The sequence below is a fragment of the Choloepus didactylus genome, chromosome 1 (assembly GCF_015220235.1).
Source record: "Choloepus didactylus isolate mChoDid1 chromosome 1, mChoDid1.pri, whole genome shotgun sequence".
Classification (NCBI taxonomy): Eukaryota; Metazoa; Chordata; class Mammalia; order Pilosa; family Megalonychidae; genus Choloepus; species Choloepus didactylus.
Genome location: NC_051307.1, coordinates 168,854,781 through 168,872,925, shown reverse-complemented (window position 1 = coordinate 168,872,925; position 18,145 = coordinate 168,854,781). Strand labels below are relative to the sequence as shown.

Sequence of the window (18,145 nt, the reverse complement as noted above, 5' to 3'; positions counted from 1 at the left end):
ACAGTAAAGTTTCTCTGGACAAAAGAAACAAATTAATAAAATACGAAGTTGGTGACCTTGGGGAATCTCCAAGGAAACAGTCGGTTCACTTTACAGTTAACCCAACCATCAACAAGCCCCATCTAAGCAAAAAATTATGTCTTAGCTTTTTAGGTCTGCGCTATACTATACAAGCAGGACTGCCAAGGATCACCAGACTCTTGAGGAAAGCATGTAATACGAAAACAGATAAAAATAAATAGAAAATAAAAGCAGCTGGGAAAAAACAAGTCTACACAAGAGAAGAAAAGTTCAGAAAAACTATCATTAACAGTTTCAAGGATGTAAGAGTAACTTTTGCATACATGATAAAGAACAAGTATAAATATATAATTCATTCAGAGAACAAATAAAAAACTATTAGAAATTAAAATATTATATCTGGAATGTAAAACTCAATAGAAGAAACAGAAAATAAACTTGCAGAAATCTCCCTAAATGTAAGACGGAAATGTAAAATAGGAAAAACAGGTAAAAGACAATTAAAAGACTGGTCCATGAAGTTCAAAATCTAAAAACAGGAATTTCAGAAAGAGAGAACAGAGAAAATGAAGGGAAGGAAATCATCAAAGAGATGCAATTCAAGAAATTTTTCCACTAATGAAGGACCTGAGTCTTCAGGTTGAAAAAGCTCATGGATTGCCCTGCATAAGTAAAAACTAACCCACACCCAGATATGTTACTAAGAAAGTTCAGAACTCTAGGGACAAATAGATATCTTTCAAACTTTCAGAGTTGGAGTAAACAAAAGATTTCTAACAAAGGTTTAGGAATTAGAATAGCTATGGACTTCACAATGGCAATACTGGAAACAAGAAGGCCGTGGAACAATACCTTCAAAATTCTGAGAGAATATTATTTCCAACCTAGATTCAACACCAAGCCAAACTACTAATTAAGTGTGAGAGTAGAATAAAGCCACTTTCAGACATTCAAGATTCAAAAAATTTTTTCCTATGCACTCTTTCTGATGTATTCTACAAAAATGAGGGAATAAATTAAGGAAAAGAAAGTCATAAGAACTAGGAAACAGGGGATCCAGATCATGACAGATTCCCCAGGATGATAGTGTGGGAAGATCCCAATAATATAGTACAACTATATAGCAGGCCCAAATTGAGAATTTACACAATTAGGAATGAGTTTGGGTTTGAATTAGTAATAAATTCATTAAGAACTAAGCCAATAAGAAAAAGGACAATTGATAAGCCCAAAGAAAAGCAAAGTATGTGCAGGGGAAGTAACAAAGGTTATGATAAACCTCATGACTGAGCTGTGACCAGAATTTATAGAGACATCATAATGAATTCCTATTGATTATTAATCTAATCAAAATTATGATATACCTGTTGAGACGTATTGAAACTGAGCAGAGTGGACAAGTGTTTTGGTCAATAGAGCTAAGTCTTCATCTTCCATAGTGGGAAATAGCGTATAATACTCTAGAAAAATCAAGAAGTAGCAATATAAACTAGAGATATAGAGGTGCAAAATAAACAAATGGCTACAAGAATTGACAGTGGTTGCTTCTGGAATCAGGAAATAGAGAGCAGGGCCTTGGGAACTATTTTTCATAACAAGCCACATAGAAACCATTTGACTCTTCAGTGTTGCATATATAACTTAGATTTAAAATAACTAAAAATAACAACAAAAATTGAATATATTGGCATAATAAATTAGAAGAGATGTTGGCCTGTACAAAGAGCATGTCTATGAAGATACGAACCAGAATAAGGGAATAACAAATCAGTAAAACATATGGAGACATATTTCATTTGCATTATATCACATCTTGGTGGCATATGGATTAGTCTACAGTATTAAATAATTACTTTTCTTTTATAGTTATACTGTAATTTAAAACTGAGAAGTTGAGCAAAAATAGAAATAAAGTCTAATTCCCTGTATAGATATGCTGTGAACCAAAAAACAAAATGCCAGGTTATTATTCTAAATTTAATAAATTTTCTAACTTGTGGTAAAGAAGGCAGAATTTTTCAAAAGAAGCTCATGGTTTTCCAAGTAATAGGTTTATAGTATTTTATGAAATAATGTATTGCAGGCTATGCTCTATGCCAAATAGTTTCAGTTCTCCTCCATTCTGGGCACTTGTTGGATTTTACCTCCCTGTCCCCTGAGACCTTTCAGAGCCACCTGACTAGTTCTGTCCAGTGATTTCTGAGCAGAAATGATATGTATATTGCCACTGCAAGACTTTCCACAGCTCGCTCTTTCTCTCTGAGGGAGCCCACCTGGCAACCCATGACAGACATGAAGTATGAGTGAGAAATAAACCTTTATCAGTTTAAGTTTCTGAGGGTTTCTGTTATTACACCATAGTAGTACACAGATGAAAATGCTCAGAATCATACCCAAGGGATTCACATAACACCACAGTGTGGACCTATCACTGGGCACCTACCATCCCTGGGTCCAATTTGCTTTCATTTCTAGACAGTTTGGTATGATAACAGGAACATTCCATGTCCTCAAAAAGTTCAAGATAGTTTTTCGTTAAAATCATCACCATCAGTTTCTCATACAAGCAAGTGGCAGAAATCAAAGCAAAGACATCTGTGCTCTAACTTTTTAGCTGTGAAGAGAAAACTGGAAGAGTTTTGAAACTTTTTATTTTTCATGCTTTATATTGCATAATAGTATAATATCCTCTAGTATCCTACAATCCCCCTTTCCACATGAAAAAACTAGTGTATTTAAGAAAAATTTTAAATTGATTTGTGTGTGTGAATAGGTTATAATATTTAAGAAATCAGCCAATTAGAAGTATTTTTTTAAAAACCTGATGAACTACAAGACATTTTGCAATACTTTGTGATAATTATATACCAGTCTCCAGAGATCTAAAATTATCCGTGGTTCCAAACTCTCTCTAAACCACAGGAAATCCAAAATTGTCTGAGCTGGAAATCCCTGCATTCAAACAGGGCACAAAATGAGGTACCTACCTTCTGATGGCTCGCAGTACTGCTGGGGGTGCTTATCCTGTGTCTTTGTGATCACTGTGCTTTTGCAGTTGGAACATGTGTCATAGTCATACTAATACAACTTATTTTTTAAATATTCATTGATCTGCTCTTTATAAGGACAAAGTAACAAAAAGTGTCAGAAGAATGAAAACAAATTTGAAAGCACACTCTTATTTACTTTTGGAAGTATAGACAACCAACCTGAACATTAGCTAATCATCTCCAGGCCATGCTCCAGAAATTGACATTTAAGACCCTGCATTTGTATAAGAAATATAAGGGAACAGTCCTAGTTAATGTGCTTACAGTGAAATTGAGGGAGGGGGAAACACATCAAAGTAAAATAATAATTGAACTAAATAAAAATATGACTCATCAATGTGAGAGATATTATATGGTTAAATGTCATATGAGCAGTAAAGACAATAAACAATGTGGGTTGAGAAGACAGACCACCATGGGCTGTATTGGTCTAGATATCCTACTTGTAAGAGATCACACTTGAACCACAAACATATTTCTTTAAACAAACATATTCCTTTAAATGCAACCTTTTTTTCCCCCTTATGAAAATACAACTTCCTAGCACAAGAGTGGTGACGGATATGAGTAGGCAGTCAACAATATCTACTGTAGGAGTTTCTCTTCTCCATCACATCCCTAGCAGAATGTAAAATAGTGGGATTCTATCAAGTTGCTTTTGGAAAATTATGAGTAATGGTTTAAATAAAAAGGAAATTTCTTGTTTATTATTTCAAATAATAAGAGTCCTGAGATAGTAAGATCCACTCTGCCATCCTCAGCATATTGGGTTTTTTTCCCTCAACTCACTCCTTTCATGTTCTCAAAAAGGCTACCACAGAGCCAGGTACATCTCTCTCACCTCCTCTACCCTTCCCCCATCCATCCTGTAGAGAGGATCTTTTTGGGCGTTCCTCAGCAGGCTTCCCCTCCAATCTCCTTGGCAAGAATTAAATCCCAAGCTCACTTCTAAACCAAACTCTGGTGAGAAAAGAAAGGTTTAGAGAAGCCCATGACTGTGTGTGAGTAGGTGTGATGGTTAGGCTCATGTGTCAACTTGTCCAGGTGATGGTATCCAGGTGTCTGGTCAAGCAAGCACTGGCCTAATCGTTACTGCAAGGACATTCATGGCTGGTTTATTGGATCATCAGTCAATTGACTGCACCTGTAACTGATTACATCAACGAAAGGTGTGTCTTCCTCAATGAGAGAATTCAATCAGCTGGATTTAATCCAATCAGTTGAATACTTTTAAGGGAGAAAGAGAAGGAACCTTCACTTCTTCTTTGGCTAGCCAGCAAAGCGTTTCCTGAAGAGTTCATCAAACACCTTCATCAGAGTTGTCAGTTCGCTGCCTGCCCTATGGAATTTGGACTCGTGCATCCCCACAGTTGCATGAGGCACTTGTATAAAATCTCATATTTACAGATATCTCTTGTGGTTGTTTCCTAGAGAGCCCTAACTAATACAGTAGGCAACCAACATAATCTGCTGCATACATTCTCTTCTCCCCCATGTATCCAAACTAAGTGAGGTCATATCCCTACCCTTGTCTGAGCTCTGGGAATTCTCTGCATGTCTGAACAATTTTTCTTCCTTTCTTCCAGGTAAAAGTTTCTGTTTCCTCAAAATTGTCCAATCTTAGTTAGCTGAGGAAAGCTGTTTGATAGGCAAATGATCCCTAAAGTATTAATTGCCAATTATTACTTTAGGGATAATTTATTATATCCTTCCTGAAACATTTGCATTTGAAAACAGCCAGTTCTGCTGTAATCAATGATCTTTTAGTGGTGCGTTTTCAGGCAACTTGAGTTAGAATTGTTGATAGGAAGAGAGAAATTAAGCTGAATAACCTTCCCAGGAGGCCAGAATTTTCCTAGTTAACTGGTTTTTTTTCAGTCAGTAATGTACATACTTCCTAGGAACACATTATGTGGAAAATATCGATTATAATGGATTTTCTTTATGGACTTCTGGATAGAATTGAAAGCTAGCATCTAGAACATATCTAATTACAGGATTTTTTAAATTACTGAGTATCTCTGTTTAATTAATAATGTTAGTGATATCTAAATTAAGATACATTCCCATTTTAAAATAGTGTATTTACATGAATTGATATAAAATGAATTTAGATACCAGGGTTTTTGTAGCTTTTTCTAAGTCTTATGATAGGAATTTTAATCTAAGGCAAAACTGTACTCAGACATTGGAAGCATGACATTTACTTGGTCATCTGCTCTTTACATTAACCTTGGAGAGAGTGTTCATAATCTCTCTGCCAGCGCATCAGCTCGAAGACAGAGGAGGTGGCCCATGTATTTTTGGGCAAGCGTTCCTTCCTGCCATCTGCATCTTGTCTTCTCAAACATTTCCAGTAACTCATTGCAAAGAAACATGAACGTCAAAGGGAGTGTCAGGAAAAGCTCTCTGTTTTCGACCATTTACAGCATGACATTTTAGTTTAGCTTTTGTAAACAGGTTTTACAACCAGTTTTTAACATTTTTATGCTTCAGTAAATTTATTTTAAACCAAAAAAAATCTGAGAAGCCTATGAAAGTAGAGGCACAGGAAATGAAATGCTGAACCTTGATAGTAATGACGTTTTTTAGGACAGTGAATATGGTACCTTTTGGGGGCAAATGAAGCACTCATCACTACTGTGCTGGGCTTTCTTCCTCCATCATTTGTCTTCATCTTTATCACCTCCATAAAATGCAAAGATGCCAGATTGTACCCAAATGAACATTGCCCAAGAGGCATAGACAATGGTTTGGAGATGCTTAAGTGAAGCCATTAGAAATATTTAGAATCCCTGGCCAGAAATTGCTGTGAGTTTTAATCATACTAAACTAAATGTGCCATTCATAGCATTTGCCTCCTTCCAATAACCATTCTTGAAATAAAACTTATTTAATACAGTATTTCAATGCCACATTGCCTTGGGACAGTTATTTGTGCCCTGAAGTGCACATGTATATGGTAGGGAAGGAAATGAGGGCTTTGAATTGTTCTGTGCAGATAGAGGTCCGCCAAGGCCAGAGGCCAGATTCTGGAGACTGTGCATTTGTCTTTTTCTCAATGTCATTACCACCCTCTCCTTCACAGCATCTTCCTGTTTTTAAATCTGCCCCTAGCACCTTATCACATATTCTTTGAAACAACTATATTAACTCTCCCAGAAAGTTATGCTTGTAATCTACTTTAATTCTGGAAAGAATAGCTTTGCCTGCGCCAGAGGAGTTCTAGGCCTACTGAGCAAAAGGGCACCTGAGTCAGGCAGGTAGCTTCACCTTGCCCCAGAAACCTCAAAGCTAAGGAACACTTGTTTCATTGTTCCTTGTAGGTAGGGCTGCTGCACCCAGAGGGTCAGATGGGAGCTTGGGCACCTTTACCACAGCATCCTTTCTTTCCCTGAACCCTGCCATTTCTCCTCCCGGCTTTCTGCCCTAAGATGCCCATGTGTGAGGAATTTGTATACCTGGAATAATTGCAGACAGTAGTCTCTAAGAACCTCACACCTGAAAGAACCTCACACCTGAAACATAAGAGAAAGGGGCAGGGTTACAACTATAGAAATTCCAGTAATGCAGTTTGTATACTCCTCAAGCAGTGGCTAAAATCTGCCCCATGTTTAGTTTGCTAAGCAGTGTACCCTGGTGTGGACCCACATTTGCCTGGGGAAGGGACAGTTTTTTTCTCTGCACAAAAGTAATATCCACTCCCCAAGAGTACACCAAAAGAGGGTGACTTTTCTTAATTAAATTAAAAGCATGTTTTAGGTTAGTGGAGGCCCCAACAGGGAACATAACTGTTGGAAAGATTACAGACCTTTCTCCTTTGTGGTGGTGGTGATACGGAGTGTACCAGAAAAACATTAGCATTGGTGTGAAGAACTTTAAAGTGAGAAAAGAATAACAGAAACAAAATTCATTTAACCATAAGAATAATACTATGTAGCCGTTTACACAGAGTCCATCATTTCTGCCTTATTAATCCTCATTATATCTGTCATCACAAATGCATCCGATTAACTTTGATATAAGTTATATTTTATTAGGCTAGTGAGCTTGACTCACCTAAACTTGACCTTGGATGTGCTGATTGTTGCTTGTGAAGTGCAGGTAGTCACTAGTAACTTAAAAAAACAATCTGAAAAAATAATGACCAAGACCCATCTCAGCCCTGATATTACTTAGCTGAGGGATTTAAAAAGCCTTGAATATGTGGATCACCAGAAGATAATATAATCAAATTCCCAAACTTCCTTTTTATTTATGATGATGATATTGCCCTCCATGCTTTCCCTGTGCCTTGGATTCTTATTTCTCAGCTTGACAAAAAGTCAGAAAACCAATTTTTAGTAAACATCATGATAATCAACCTTGCAAACGATTTTGTTAAACCTGATACTTCACTTTCTTTTCCTACCAAGAGCAAGTGGAGTGTGGTCATGGCTGGCCTCTGTTCAGGGTTTTACACAAATGGTAGGAGGACCCAGCTAGCCATAGTCCCCTCCAACTCAGTATCAGAGCGTTGGCACAGGTTCCAGACTCCTTGATTTCAAGACTCATCCTCAGAACCCACCTTGTCTATATAATAGGCACAACATAAACCAAGTCTTTCATTTCTCTTCCTTCTTTTTCCCTACTTTTTTTTCCTCTGTTTGAAAACTTTTTATTAAACATTTTCGGAGTTCTGCTTCCTACCTTCAAAGTTTAAGAATTAAAAAAGCATTTTAATAAAACCAAATCTATACTAAAGCCACTTTCCTTTGTATGAAGAAATATCAATGAAATGTGCATTAATATTTAAAAGTGAAATATTTCACTGCAGGAATATCTTTAAATATCTCAAGAGGAGGACAAATTCTAAACACACTAAGATCATGTAGCTATTTCAATATTCTTGGGAATAGTGCGGAATCAGCCTGTCTGTGGCTTAGGATTTGTTCCCATGCTTGTCTCTTGAGCTTCCTCCACCTCTGAGAGCTTATCATCATTTTCCAGTGTTTGCTGAAGTTCGTGGATGGTGCTAAGCAAGTGAAACTGTTTCCATCTCAATTCTAACTGCTTTCTTTAATATGTGAAAAATGCTCCAGTTCTTTTCCCACAGCCTCTGTCTCCTTTAATGTCTCATGCCTGTCTTGGTGATGCTGGATCACTTTTGCTAGAGCATCATATTCTTGGTGATTTTTTTTCATATTCGTTTTGCTTGAAGAATTTGCTTTTTGCACTCAGCAATTTTTTCACATGCTTCAGCAATGCTACATTCCATTTCTTTGTAAAATTTTCAATAATATTCCCATGTCTCTGAGATTCATATCATATACCAACAAAGTTTTACCCATTGAAAATTCACATTGTGACAGTGTGCTCAGCATACTTTGATACCAGCTATATCCCTCTTCCTGGGATCCAGAGTTGCACCATTTAATGAAACTCTTCACTAGCAGATGAATTCCCCGATCATCTCCAGCACCATCTCCGTCAACTAGGAGATGCTTCCGTATGACTTCATCGTCAGTCACAGCTCCCATGGCCTGCACGGTGGAGGTCAGACTTCCACAATGCAGCGGGGTAAACAGCCCTAGAGGAGGAGGAGGCAGCGCCTGCACCGCGGGACTCATACTCCTCATGCTCCTGGTATCCCCCAGGAGCTCTCATGCTCTTCGTTTCTTTTTTAAACAGTCACAGATAGACAAACAAATAGGCGTCTATTGTTTGTCTCCTTTTCTGGATTTTTTTTTAACATCCTCCCTTTATCTGACATTTATAAAATTTCATGGTGATATTCCTTGGGGGGTAAGTCTCTTTGCACATGCTGGTCACCCAGAGGGTGGCTTTTTAACCTAAGCTTTTGATATTTCTTCTTTGTTTCGTCAATCTGTTCTTGTTTTGTGATTACAATATCGTTATGTATTATCTCTGATGATAGTAGCCTTTGGGATGGGGAGGGGCAGGTTTCTTCTGTTCCCTTTTTCTTCTCATTTCTTTTTAGTTTACTTTATACTTGGTTGACCCTTCATGGTAGACACTCAGAGACCCTGGCTAAAGCATGTCCACTTCACTGTAGGGTGTCTGGGCTAGAAGCTGCCCTCTTGAATAGAGGGCCCCCAAATATCAGTACATGGGGGTGTTTCTCTGGGACCCTTCTGTTTCTTCAGAGACTAAAGCAGCGGGGAGCAAACTACAGACTGCAGACCAAATCCAGTCTCCACCTGTTTTTTTTTGTTTCTTTGGTGGGGTGGGGTTCAAAATTAAACTTTTTTTATTTTTTAAACCAGACCACTAAGAAAATATATCACAGTCTTGAAACAGCAAACAGATAAGCTATACTATCACTTCAAGTAATTAGTTGGTAGAAAGACGAGATCCTTATCAAAATGATAAGATGTCAGTGATAGGGCAGGAACACGGCCTGTTGCAGAGGACCCAGGCTCAATGTGGTATTTAGTAGCGGGAGCTGCGCCTCCTTTGCTCTAAGGGAGTCACAGCTCACCCAACCAAGCCCATGAGTTGCTTACTTTTTCTCCCTTAACTTTACTGTTGCCAGGGGATTGTCTCAAGAGGGCTCTATGATTTTAGGGGGCTAAGCAGGCAATGCTGGCTTTAGGCTTTCACTCCATTCTGTTCTATGAAAAACCAGGTGTTTCCAAATCCAGTAATTTACAACTCTCTTAAGCAGCCAACAGTTCCTCTTTCACTGTTCATTCCCAATTATTGTTATATATCACTATTAAAACTCCCTTTCCCTTCAAGGGGACAGTGTCACTGCAAGATTGTCCCTTTGCTTTTTTGTAGACAGCCTCAGGGGCCATCATGACAGTCAGTAAGAGAGAAGCTCTGTTTCCTACGCCCAGTGTCACATCATTTCTCAGGTTTTTGCATGACTCCAGGCTGAAATACGTTTGAAAATATCAAGAAAAACACAACTACATCTTTTTGGCCAGATAAGCATATCTACAAATATCCTTTCGAGGTTTTCTTTTAAAGTACCCTTCCTCACAACTCCACATCTTAACCAATTTCAGGCCCTTGTATATAAAACAAAATCAAGTAAATCAAAGACCCAGAAACCTTTTACCCCCTTCTAAATTAGTGAACTCATGGATTTTGTTTTATAACTTCTGGGAAATGGTGTGATGATACTTCTGGTAAACAGGAGGTTGGCAACAAACAGAAATACTCCTCCTCAAATAGGCAAGTTAGAGGTAACTTCCATTCTATTAGTACCTGTGCACCAAGAAGAACCCATATTTTGGAGGCTCTTGCTTGGTACAGCAAGTGAGCATCCTACGGCCAGGACAAGCACTTGCCACATGAAATTTGGCTTTAAAAGACAGTCCTTGATATCTCTGATCCAGATTTAGCACCAGTTTCTTTTCTTCCATTTCACTTTTTATGGACCGAAGTATATAAAAGTATCATTGTCCAAAGGCAGGTGACATATTCCTTAACCTTGCTGCCATCCTTAATTTCTTCATTCATAAATTTCACTTAAAAGACCAAAATTCCCATTCCTCTTTCATAAAGAGGACCTGCCTGTGCTGGTTGGATATATTATGTTCCCCAAAAAGCCATATTCTTTAATGTAGTCTTCTGGGGGCAGACTGGTTAGTCTGTTGATTGGGGTGGAAATGTTTGATTTAATTATTTCCATGGAGGTGGGCCCTGCCTATTCAGGGTGTGTCTTACCTAAATCGCTGGAGTCCTATAAGAGAGGTCACAGACAGAAGGAGCTCAGAGCAGCTGGGAAAGACTTTTGGAGAGATACTTGGGAGCTGACAGAGAAATTCAGAGATGCTTGGAAATGCAGACAGAAGGACTTTTGGAGATGCTAACCTAAGACATGAAGCCCAGAGTTTGCTCTGGAGAAGCTACATGAGACAAGCCCAGGGACATTTTGGAGAAAGCCATTTTGAAACCAAAACCCAGGAGCAAAGGAGCAGCAGACACCAGCCACATGCCTTCCCAGCTAACAGGTTTTTTGGACACTTTTATATCTGTAGAACTGTAAATTTGTAGCCAAATAAACCCCCTTTATAAAAGCCAATCCATTTCTGGTATCTTGCATAATGACAGCATTAGCAAACAAGAAGAGAACACTGCTCTCATCCCCGATGGCACTGGCAAAGTCTCTTATTTTCCCATGGAAGAGAGAGATTCCTTCTTGATGGGATGAGGTACATGTGGTCATCCACACACTTGGTCAGACAGCTTTCTAGCTGCTGCCTCACCTGAAGTTCCTTACTCCCTGGATCCATCAAGCCCTTGGCTTTGTCATTGCGATGTATGGTGTACCAGACCAGGATGTCCTGGAACTTCTTCAACTCGCTGGTCCCCAGGGCCTGGGCTTGAGCCAAAGGCACATGGCAGTGCTCAAATGCATTGATGTACTTGCTGCATGGATGACTGGCTGTCCTCACAACAGCTGGCACTGCACTGGAACATGAGGCCCTGCATTTTCCCGATGTTCTTTCTCCAGACTTTTCACCACGGAGTCTACCACCTCCTATGTGTGGAGCTGCTGCAGTTCTGCCATCGCAACCCTGTGCAGCGCTCCTCTGTGCTGGCACCCACACAGACTCAGGCACACTCCCACCTGTTTTTATAATGTTTTGTTGGAACACAGTCATATCCATTCATTTGTTTATGGCTGCTTTCCTGATACAATGGCAGAGTTGACCACATGGCCGACAAAACCTAGAATTCTTACTATCTGGCCTTATACAGAAAAAGTCTGTCAAGCCTTCAGTTAGGGTTGGTGTTTGGTTTAGGGTCATGGTCAGGGTTAGAGTTAGCAGTTAAGTGCTGGAGTTAGGGTTAGGGCATAGTATCCAGGGACAGGGTACTAGGAATATACAAATTTTCACTCACTCACCATGTTCTTAAGTCCTGCTCCCCTCTACTCAAACATGTCCACACACATGCATGCATACACACAGGCTGGTGCCCCTGTCCCTATTACCCAGTTTCTCCAAAGAATAAACCTCAATTGCCTACCTGGTCATTAAGCCATGGCTGCTAATGTTTCCTGTGTAGAAGTCCCTTCTTCCCAAAATTGTATTTTTCTTATCATCTTACTGAAGCATAGGCTTAGCTAGAAGCTCTTGTCCTATAGCAGTAGTTGGAAGCAAAGTTTTGGGACTGGAAGTCTGTGCACTGCCCTGACCTTGAAGACCTTAGAACTCTGTCTCTGTCCTCACCTCTACAACATGTGCAAATGCTAATGTATGGGTAGGAACAGTATACCCGTTATTCTTTCAAACATTGGGAAATCTCTAGAATTAATTATTACTAAATCCTAGCACACCCACCATTCCCCTCTAACTCTCACCTAGCTCCTACTTTGTGAGTTACTACTCAAATATTTCTGAAAAATTTTTATTTGTAACTGTATTGGGAACATTTTCAAAGTTAAATAAAAGTTGAAAGACTATTATAAGGAACCTCTGTTTACTGATCTCCCAGCCTCAACCATTATCAATATTTCCCCCATCTTGGTTTATCTTTATACATACATACATACATACTTTCATACTTTTTTAAATGAGTGTTTACTGGAGTATTTTATATCAAAACCACAGACGTCATGTCATTTCGCCCATAAATACTGTACTGTGCATCTCTAACTGATAAAAATAGACACACACACACCCACACACACACAACATAGCCACTATGCTATTATTATGCCTCACAGAAATAAGAGTAATCCCTTAATATCATCTAATACCTAGTTCATATTAAGATTTCCCCAATTATCTCTAAAAAAATTTTACTTGGGTTGTTCATCTTAGAATCCAAATAAGGTAGATACATTGCATTTGGTTGTTATGTCTAAAAAAGTCCCTTATCAGGAAAGCTTTTGAACTCAGAAAAGTCCCATCTCATAGAATTGTATATTTATTTAGATGTGGTAACTGGTAGGTAGAGTGGTAGTAGGGACTTGTTGCTATCTAACAACTCTAAAATGATGCTTTTGTCTGTGCAAGTATTCACTATTCCTAAAACTTCAGGAAAAGAGCATAATGATTAAATATTTTAATTGCAGATTTATAATTAATAAAATTCTCATTCTGGAGAGAAAACAATTCCCCAGATATGAGAAGTAAGCAGTAAAATCCATTCTTACAAATCAAAGGAAAAGTTATCTATGTTAACTTTGTTCTTCAGTACCTACTGCTATCTCCATGACAGATTGTAAACTGTCCGTTATTTTTTGCTTGTGGTTTTTGCATAGGCAATTTTATTTTTACAGCCATTTTAAATGTTATACTATAATCCACTTTTAACTGTCACTAAATTCACTAAGTTTCTTAGTCTTGTTTACAATTCCTGGCTTCATTTGATCAACTTTTTTTTTTTTAAATTAGAATCATATGCTTTATTTTCTCCAATAATGCCATTACATATGCATTGTTAGTTTTGAAAAGAAATGTCTTTAAATTATTAAGGAAAAGTAAGTCTTTTATGTTATTAGTATCTTCCGCTTCAACTCTCTTTCCTCGTTTTTCTTTTACTTTTATTACATTAAAAATATATCTCTATATTGTAAACATAAAAGGGAAAACAAAGAAAAGTCTTTATCCACAATTCTTTCTAATATACACACATACTTAGTATAATCACAGTAGCAATTTAGTGTATTTTCCTAACAGATGTATTTGATATATTTTTATTTGTTTTCAGTTAATGTTCCTGTGGCCCTAGATTTTTTTTTTTTTGTCTTAAACAATACAAATAATATTGTCTCACAATTCTGATTATCTTAAATCAGAAATCTAAAATAAGTCTCATTGGGTCATCGTGTTAGCTAGGCTGCATTCCTTTCTGAAGGCTCTAGGGGAGAATCTGTTTTCTAGCCTTTTTCAAATTCAAGAGGTCATCTGCTTTCCTTGACTTGTGGTCCCTTCCTTCATTTTCACAGCCAGCTGTCAGGTTTTTTGTTTGATTGGTTTTTTGTTTGTTTGTTTGTTTGTTTTCTTTTTCAATTAGAGGATTTGTGGGCTTACAGAATAATCATATTTAAATGCAGGATTCCCATATACCATCCTATTATTAACTCCTGGGTTTGGTGTGGTACGTTTGTTACACTTGATGAAAGCATTTTAATAACTGTATTATTAACTATAGTCCATGGTTTAACTTATGGTTCACTGGTTTGTGTTGTGTAGTTCCATGGATTTTTTTTTTATTTTTTTATTCTGATACCATAATGTAATTTAACATTTCCCGTTTTAACCACATTCAGATATATATTTCTGTGCTGTTAATTAGATTCACAGTGTTGTGCTACCATCACCACCGTCCGTTACCAAAACATTTCCATTGTTCCTAATAGAAACTCTATGTATTTTAAGCCTTAATCTCCTATTGCCTTTCCTCCTTTTAAATATAAAAATTTAAGTAAATATTTTTGAAAGAAATTCTTCTTTTAAAAAGCCCTCTTCTTAGAAAGATAAAGTACAAAACAAAGCAGTACATACATTACAAAACAAATCAATAACATGCTAATCAGAAGCTATTAATGTGGTAGTTAACAAACAGAGCTGGAAACATTAAAAAAAAAAATTTATTTATTTTATAATAATTGTAGATTTACCAGAAAGTTGCAAAGATAGTACTGAGAGTTTCCATATACCCCTTATTCATTTCCCTCATTGTTAACATCTTACGCAGCCATTTATCCACACTAAGAAATGGGCATTGGTACCTTACTATTACCTAACCACCATACTTTATTTGGATTTCGCCAGTTTTTTCACTTTGTCCTCTTTCTATTCCAGGATCCAATCCAGAGATTATTTAGTTGACATGTGTCCCAGTCCTCTCTGGTCTGTGATGGTTTCTCATTCTTCTCTTGTTTTTCATGCCTCGACAATTTTGAGTAATACTGGCCAGATATTATGTAGAATGTCCCTCAGTCTGGGTTTTGTTGTTTTTTTTTTCCTCATGATTGGACTAAGGTTATGGGTTTTGGAAAGAATATAACAGCAACGAAGTATCCTTCTTGTCACATCATATGGAATACAGGATATCCATATGACATCACTGGTGATGTTAACCTTCATCACTTAGGTAATGTTTGCCATGCTCTTCCACTGTATAGTTAACTATTTTTCCCTTTCCTATTCTTTTCTTTGGAAGTGAGTCATTAAGTCTGGTCCACCCTCGGAGGTAGGAGTTGGGAATTGTAAATAAGATCATAAAAGTCTGAAACATTTACTTCCTCCTATAGGAAGGAGTATCTTCATATAATATTTGAAATTCTTCTACAAGAAAGAAATCACTTATTTATTCAGTTATTATATCAGTATGGACTCATATATTTATTTCATATTTTGGGTTTTAGTTCAATACTACATTTTTTTATTTTGATGCTCAAATTGTTCCACTTTTGTCCACTAGAAGATCTTTCAGGTTGGTCCTGTATCCCTTTGACATGGCCCCATCCTTTCGTTTTGTTTTGTTTTGTTTTTTAGCAATTCCTAACTTTCTGGTAGTAAAAGATGCTCCAGGCTCAGCTTGTAATTTGTCTCCTCTGGTCCTAGAATCAGTCATTTTTCCAGGGAACACTAGTTTATTTTATTAGAGAATGGTATTCACAAACCACAATCTGGGCATTAAACATGCTGTCACTACTGGGGTATTATTACTCTAGGCCCTCACAACAGACAGAACTAGGTAATATACTTATGTATACAACCAATATATACATGCATATTTGTAATTGTTTTTGTTTCTGTCATGTATGTATATTATTTATATATATATAAAATAGCTAAACATGAATCCTTATCAATGTCTCCAACCCTACTCTAGTACCACAAGATTCATTCTAACCTTCCTTTCTTGTTTGTAACTTCTCTTTCTGACATTAGAAACCTTACCCCCAGCATCCACCATCCATTTACTTATTTGCTCAGCTGCAGTATATATGTAAAACACTTTCAGAATTGTTAAACTATACCCATGAGAAACAAATATACTAACTACAGTACAGTGTTTATGTACAGTTCCCTCATCTATAGTCAAAAAATTTTCCAGTCAGAACATTATTATCTAGAGTTATTTAGGTCAGTGGACAGAAACTTTTTAACAACAGTAACTCAAAGCATGATGTTTATAATAAACCAAGAACAATTTGGCTTTATCTTAAATCCTGAAAGTCGTGGACTATATTTAATAACAAGAGAGGAAAGAACAGTAAAACATTTCAACTGGAAAAGCATTGGGGAAAGGAGAGCCAGCCTTCCCTTACTACAACCACCCCCCCACCCCACCCCACCTCCACCATCACTGTTTATTCATAGACTCCTGAGTCTGATTCCTGGCTTTCTTGTTTCGTCTTTGTCAGTTTTTCTTTCAGCATTGATGTTCTTATTGTTCTGCTTTAAAGTTTGTTATCATTTCTTGTTTTTCTCTTTGATGGACTCTAAAAGATAGCCTGATCTCATTAAATTAACCCAGATTAACTATACCTTGTTTGTGCAATAGAAGAAGCCTTTCAGACCAGAATCTAGGATCATCTCCAGCTCATCACTCTGACCTCTTGGTCATCATCTTTTTGTTATCGGGGCAATACCAAAGGTAGGACAGAGTTGTAAACAAGATCATGAAAGTTTGGAACATTTACCTGAATCCTTCCATATATCCCTCAGATATCTGAAAGTTTCTGCTGACAAGGAAGTTTAGGGACCTTGCAAAATATTTCTTTAATCTGCCCCACATATGCATACACACATCCACTACAACACAATCCAAAAATGAAAAGAGTCATCAAATACAGAATAATGCCCCAACCAATTTAGAATAAGCAATAAGAAATCTGTCAAATTGTTCTTTTGGGTTTGAAGCACATTTGTATACTGCACATGCAGCTCTTATTCAATCACCTTGATATAAAGATACATATTACATAAAATATCAAGAACAATACTACTAAAAATGAAATTGCAGAAGGTAAGAATGAAATTAGCATCACATCACTATGTGATAATGCTAAGATTTTTGGAAATTGTAACTGTAACTGGACAGTAGTTAAATTTTAATATCATCCAGCTGGATAGTGATTTAACTATTAGTATCTGCTTATTGCTCAAGATAAATGAGATGTTGATTTTTTTTTTCCTCAGTGTCCATAATCAAAGTCACCTCACCTTCGGGCCTCTATTATGACCAAACTCCTTTTTTGACACCCTTGAAAAAGGTCTTCAGAATTAAAGCTTAAAATTTGGGGCACAGGTAATTCTTTTGTCCAGAATTAGAATTTAAATTTCTGGGATGAACTAATTTATTAATTTTCAAAGAAGTTTAAATGTTGGACCTTGCATTTCACTCTAAGGAAACTCATTATTTAGGATGCTTTAAGCCAAATATAATAGTAATTCCAACTCAAACTGATTCAAATAATAAAGAAAGTAATTATCCCAAGTAAAAAGTCCAAAGAACTTCTCAGTCCTGGCTACACATTAGAATCACCTGGAAAGCTTAAAAATATGTTTGGTAACAGAAGAACTGAATCAGAATCTGAGGCAAGGCCTGGGCACTGGTAATTGTTAAAAGCTTCCCAGTTTACTCACCAGTTTACTCAAGATGTAGAGCCACTGATTGAGAAGTTCCTTGGTGTCAAGGACCCAGGTTTTTTCCATCTTTCTGCCCTGCCATTCTCTGAATAGGCCCTTCCCCCAGTTGGAGGCAAAACAGCTGCAGCAGTTCTAACCATTCACCAACATCCAAGGAAGAAAGACCGTGTCTTCCTCCTGGGGCATTCTCTTAAAATAGGGTTACCAGATTAAAATACAGGATGCTCAGTTAAGTTTGCATTTCAGATAAACAAATTTTTGGTATAAGTATGTCTCAAATATTGCATGGGATTTACTTAAAATTTTTTATTATCTGAAATTCATATTTAGCTGGATGTTTTATGTTTTCATTTTCTAAATTTGTCAGCTCTATTTTAAGAACAAGGACATTTTCAAGAATCCCCATCCCCCAAGACATCCCCTTGTGTCCCATTGGCCAAAGTTTCTAGGCCAGTCACTGGCAAGGGTAACGGGATTACCCCTAAATCCATCAGACCCAGGCTC

At 37.3% G+C, this 18,145-nt stretch overlaps 1 protein-coding gene and 2 pseudogenes across 4 annotated transcripts in view; 1 reads left to right on the top strand and 2 right to left on the bottom strand.

Moving 5' to 3' along the window:
• Positions 1 to 18,145, top strand: part of TBC1D5 (TBC1 domain family member 5) — a 739,731-nt gene that overhangs the window by 667,274 nt on the left and 54,312 nt on the right. The window lies entirely within an intron of this gene.
• Positions 7,977 to 8,590, bottom strand: LOC119510062 (annotated as a pseudogene).
• LOC119541516 lies at positions 11,193 to 11,595 on the bottom strand (annotated as a pseudogene).